The sequence below is a fragment of the Mytilus edulis genome, chromosome 4 (assembly GCF_963676685.1).
Source record: "Mytilus edulis chromosome 4, xbMytEdul2.2, whole genome shotgun sequence".
Lineage (NCBI taxonomy): Eukaryota > Metazoa > Mollusca > Bivalvia > Mytilida > Mytilidae > Mytilus > Mytilus edulis.
In genome coordinates this window covers 4,857,347-4,863,699 of record NC_092347.1, presented here as the reverse complement: position 1 = coordinate 4,863,699, position 6,353 = coordinate 4,857,347, and positions in this window count along the sequence as shown.

Here is a 6,353-nt window from a genome sequence, read left to right as displayed (position 1 = left end):
ACTAGGGGTGATCTCAGGTGCTCCGGAAGGGTAAGCAGATCCTGCTCCACATGTGGCACCCGTCGTGTTGCTTATGTGATAACAAATCCGGTAAATAGTCTAATTCGGTAGGTCACATTCATGAAAGGGAAGGGGATTGTAGTTACGACGTAAGGAACATATCCGATATCATTTGTGAAACGGTTATTCCATAACGGTCAACCAACTCGTGATGGCGACCGTAAAATTTACGAAGGGATGATTTCAACTTCACCATTTGGAACTCTTGTTTGAATAGCTTCCTTGTGAATGTTGTGAGTAGCAACCCTCTATCAAGAAAATCATGATAGGAAATGCAAGTACGGGAATATCGTATCAATTGGGAGATATATACCCCGTATGCAGGTGCTGCTGGAATGTTGCTACTTAGAAATGGAAAGTTCACAATTAGAAAGCTGAAATCATCTCTTTTGTCGTAAAGTTTTGTTTTCAACCGAACCTCATTGTCAATTTCTAGATGTAAGTCAAGATATGAGGCCGACTTAACTGTATCTGTAGTATTCTTTATCTCTAGCTCGATAGGATAGATGCGTTCCACATAGTCACCAAATTTTGAATTATTTAGTAAAAGAACATCATCTATATAGCGGAAAGTAGAGTTGAAGGATATTGCTAACTTCTTATCTTTCTTCCTAAGAAGATCCTACATGAAGTCAGCCTCATAATAATAAAGAAACAAAGCCATAGTGTCGGGATGTTTGAGATGTTAAACTTTCTTTACGTACCAATTTTTAGTCGATTTTTGAAACTTAAACATAGGTTAACTTCTGTTGACTTTATTTATCCCACTGAATGTTGTGGCTGTACAAAATCTGGCTATCTGGAACTTGTTTTGATCGTTATTTGTGTGCCTTTAGTTGTTTGTCTTTCAATTAGGATTTACATTTCCTTGTTGGTACATGTAGTTTGAATAAGACTAAGTTTTCTTTAAAGTTATTATAGATCATAGCTTCGCTAATTAAGCCTTGAAAGATCATTTTTATATATTATGTTTCCCTTCTTTTGATTTAAATAACGCTACAATTGTTTAAAAAATGCTAATAAAGATAATCCAAATCATACGATCCAATAGTAAAAGAAACTTTTTATCATACATGTTAAATCAACTTAATTGTTAACATCGGTGTTTAATTTCAGATAGACTCAATTATTGATGCAGTCCAGGAAATAAAAAGGCAACAGGCTACTGTGCGGCAACGTCTAAATTCACTTGCGTAGGTAACATAAATAACGTAAGCAAATACTAGTAAGCCACTATTATAATGAACCGGGTTTTTGTTTTTAAGGTAAGCATGCTCGACTGTATTTATAAATTTAAAATTATTACAAAATCTGTACATCCAATTATCAACACATCAAGTGCCAAGAGTTGAACAATAACTGCATATCATTCCACGAAGATATGTTCATCAAAGTAGTTGGTCATATAGGTGATGTTTAGATTGAAGTTGTCTTTGTCATGTTTTGGTCCAAAGGGCCAAGTGAGCATTTCTCATTACTTGACGTCCGTCCGTCGTCGTTAACCTTTACAAAAATCTTCTCCTCTGAAACTACTTGGCCAAATTTAACCAAACTTGGTCACAATCATCATTGGGGTATCTAGTTTTAAAAATGTGTCCGGTGACCCGGCTAACCAACCAAGATGGCCGCCATGGCGTAAAATAGAGCATAGGGTTAAAATGTAGATTTTGGCTTATAACTCTAATACCAAAGCATTTAGAGCAAATCTGACAGGAGGTAAATCTTTTTATCAAGTCAAAATGTATCTGCCCTGAAATTTTCAGATACATCAGACAACTGGTTTGTTGGATTGCTGCCCCTGAATTGGATATTTTTGCTGTTTTTGGTCATTATCTTGAAAATTAGTATAGATAGAGATAAACTGTAAACAGCAATAATGTTCAGCAAGGTAAGATCTACAAATAAGTCAGCATGACCAAAATGATCAATTGATCCCTTAAGCCTCGATCACACCTTAGCGGATGCCTAACGGATAACTTTTTTTCAATTCGTTCATGTCCGTTAGACGTCCGTTTTTATCCGTTAGACGTCCGTCCAAATCCGTTGCATGTCCGTTTAGCAGACGTTTTATCCGTCGACGTCCGTTTTGTCCGGTGGAAAATTTTGAGCATGTTCAAAACTTTGAACGGACCTCAAACGGATGAAATGTCCGTTGAACGTCCTGTAGGCGTCCGTTTTGTATGATACTCATCCGTTTCGTTTCCATTTTGTATCCGTTACTTGTCTGTTATACATCCGTTGGAGGTCTGGCAGATAAATTCACCAACGGACTTCTAACGGACGTATAACGGATAAAACGGATGATGATCGGATCTGAACCGGATAAATGACAATATTAAATATCATTTTTCAAAAATGCCATTTAGATTGTTTAAGTTTCATGCATTCTTATTATTATAATCGATTTTAGAGTAAAGGTACGTCTTCTTAATCAAGCAGCTCTTATTCAGGCGGGCGGCATTTTGAAGAACAAACCAAAAACAGTTACACAGAAACATTTTAAATATTTATGAAATTTACATGTATCATAATTGTCGCCTTTAATTTTTCCGTATATTGTTTATTCGTTTTATCCGGCACGCTCCCGTTAGGTGTCCATTTTATGCGGTACTCGTCCGTTGGATGTACGGACTCCCAACAGATAAAAATTTTGTTAACGGACAACTTTTATTTTCATCCGTTAGGCGTCCGTTCGTGCTATCCGGTAAGGTGTGACCGAGGCTCAAAGGAGTTATTGCTCTTTAAAGTCATTTTTAACAATTTTTTCCTAAATCTTTGTAATCTTTTACAAAAATCTTCTCCTCTGAAACAGGGCCAAATTTAACCAAACTTGACCACAAACATCATTTGGGTATCTTGTTTAAAGAATGTGTTCGGTGACCCGGCCAAACAACCAAGATGGCCGCCATGGCTAAAAATAGAACATAGGGGTAAAATGTAGATTTTGGCTTATTACTCTAAAACAATTGTTTATCAAGTCAAGATCTATCTACTCTGAAATTTTCAGATGAATCGGGCAACTGGTTGTTGGGTTGCTACCCCTGAATTGGTAATTTTTATTGAATATTTGTCGATTTTGGTTATCACCTTGAATATTATTATAGATAGAGATAAACTGTTAACAGCAAAAGTGTTCAGCAAAGTAAGATCTACAAATAAGTCAGCATAACCAAAATGGTCAGTTGACCCCTTAAGGGCATACGATACAGTTACAGTGGAGGTAATGACGTTGCTAACGTAAAATGTTATTTTCGCGACGTCAAACTATGACATATCGGGAAAAGATGCATTTTTCGACTGATTTTTATCTTTCAAACTGATTTAATTTGAAAACGAGTGCATGGACCCCTATTTTTTAAAACGGCAATTTGTTTTATTTTGCAAGGAGATTATGTGACCCAAATTTTATAAAACTGTAAATAGCGCAATTTTTTTAATTTTGATAAACATGCAGCAAAAAATTACGTTTTTTCCTCTATTCATGAATATTTGATAAATATGAGTTATTTCTGAATATAAATTGCATAATTTTTAATAATACTTATAAAAGACAGAAATTACCGATTATTTAACAAAAAACAATTTATGTTTATCTTTTAAAACAAAAAAGTTATGTCTTTCTTTAGAAAAAGAAAATACGGACACAAATCTGAATTTTGAGCAAATATACAAAATTTCGACCTCATTTTACTCAAAAAATAGCACATGACGGTATGTTTTTTATTACATATTTGATTTAATCGGGTAAAAAAAAGCCTATATGCAAATTTTCATCAACTTGTAAATACAGGTTCAAAACTGTATCGTATGCCCTTAAGGAGTTATTGCCCTTTATAGTAAATTTTTACAAAAATTTTCCTCTGTCACTAATGGGCCAAGTTTATTATATACACATGGAAAAAAATATTGCAACACCGAATTGAAATGCCAATTTAAAAAACACCCAATATTATTTTGTGATATGTATTATTGAAATAGAACTACTTAAACATTACTCAAATCTCACCTGAGTTTAGAAAAATATTTGTCTATGATAAGTTCTAATCTGCATATGCAGCTACTGTACCCGTAAACCAGAAAACAGATGTTTTTATCCTCATTGTTTTCACCACTTTAATTAACTAAGTTTGTAAAGTTATGTGATTGACATCATGTAATGGGTCCTCCTCGACTCTCAATTGCAGCAAAATGTCAGATAATTAGCATGAGCGAATCAGGTGTGTCACTGTGACAATTGCACGTATTGTTGGTCATCACTTTTCCAGTATAGGTCGTTTTGTGAATAAAAATTAGGCAACAAAGGGTTCTAAAGACCTAGCGAGATCAGAAAGACCCCCTTTAACATCAGCTAGGGAAAACCAAGCCTTATGCAGTTTGGTCAGAAGGAAACTCTTTGCACACAATTTACAACCCTGAAAAGAGACTGGTTGCCATACAGGAGACTTTAAACCAAAACTGTTCGAAATTTCCATATGGTGCAGAGCTCAACAAAGTTGGAAATAAGCATCTTGGAGGAAGATCCATTTGTCCAATGAAAGTCGGTTGATCTTTCTTGGCCTGATCGTAGCCAGGATTTGAACCATATCGAGCATATATGGAACTTTGTTGAGCGTAAAGTGCGATAAAGGACACCCCAGTTCAAACACTTCATGAATTAAACAATTCCCTTCATCAGGAATTATTTCGATTATCTCAGCAGCGGATTCGTCAAATGGTCGCAGGCATGAAAAGACGTTTAGAGGCAGGTATCCGTGTGAATGGAGGCTGCACCAAGTATTGATTTTTTGGGGTATAACAATCAACCATGATGTGAACAATCATCTTACGATTCAATTTGAAATGTCTGACAATGTAAAGTTCGATTACAATAAAAGTTGTGAAATGCATTTTTTGTACAAAAATTAACTCATTTTCTTATCAAAATTTTTTTTAATCAAAACATTTTTTTTCATACATTTTTTTTATTCTTTTCATACCAATGTTATCCTTAATAATGTTTCAATATTATTATACAAATATTTTATCATATTCTAATTTAAAAAGCAGTCTGATTTTCCAAGGTTTAAAAAATCAAGGTGTTGCAATACTTTTTTCCATGTGTATAGATATAGATATTTGTAAGTAGCAAGAATTTCAGTAAAGTAAGATCTACAAACACATCACCATCACAATTTTGTCATGAATCCATCTGTGTTTATTGTTTAATATGCACATAGACAGAGATGAGCGACACGTTAGGGAGAAGTAATTAAATTTAAAATAACAAACATACCAAAATATCAAGCTCCGAGAAAATAAATGGAAACGAATGGATAACCACTGTCATATTTCTGACTCAGTACAGACATTATATAATGTAGAAAATGATGCATCGCTAGCTTAACTTCTCACGTGTATGACAGTTGCATAAGATAAAATTATATTGACAACAATTTGTGAAAAAGTAAAAACAAGTATAATAGTTAAATGTCACAAATAGGGGAACATCAGTCAACCTCCTATTCTCTTCGATATGATGAATATAATTTAAAAATTTATAAAAACGTAAAAATTTCAAATCTAGAATTTAAAATGTATCCTTTATGTGATTATGGACTTTCCGAATTGATCTTCCTCTAAGTTCATTATTTTTGTGATTTATCTTTTTTTATACAGTAAAAGTTAAGTGAAAAGAGGGACGAAAGATACCAAAGGGACAGTCAAACTCATAAATCTAAAACAAACTGACAACGCCATGTCTAAAAATGAAAAAGACAAACAAACAACAGCACACACGACACAACATAGAAAACTAAAGAATAAACAACACGAACCCCACCAAAAAACTAGGGGTGATCTCAGGTGCTCCGGAAGGAAAATGAGCTTAAAATCTAAAAGGGTACTTTTTAAATTGCAGTTTTAGTGGGAATAAGCTTTAAATCTGAAAGCATATTTTATAAAATGCTAGTAAATTAAGCAGGGTTACGATTAAAATCTAAAAGGTTGCTTTATACAGTATGATAATATAACCTCAATTACTATTAAAATGAAAAAAATAGGTCAACAAAGAAAAACAAAAGCGAATATACAATAAAAGCAAAAACGCAAGCAATGAAAACAAAATACAAAAAAGCACAACAACACAACGACGGGATGTTAAAGTACCAAAGTGTTCTTCTGTGTAACCTGTTTTACCTTTTGTTCACTATTAACAAAATATGCCATATGCCATCCCAATGTAAATACTTTAAAGAGGGGCGGAAGATACCAGAAAAGGAACAGTCAAACCCATACATAGAAAATTAACTGACAAC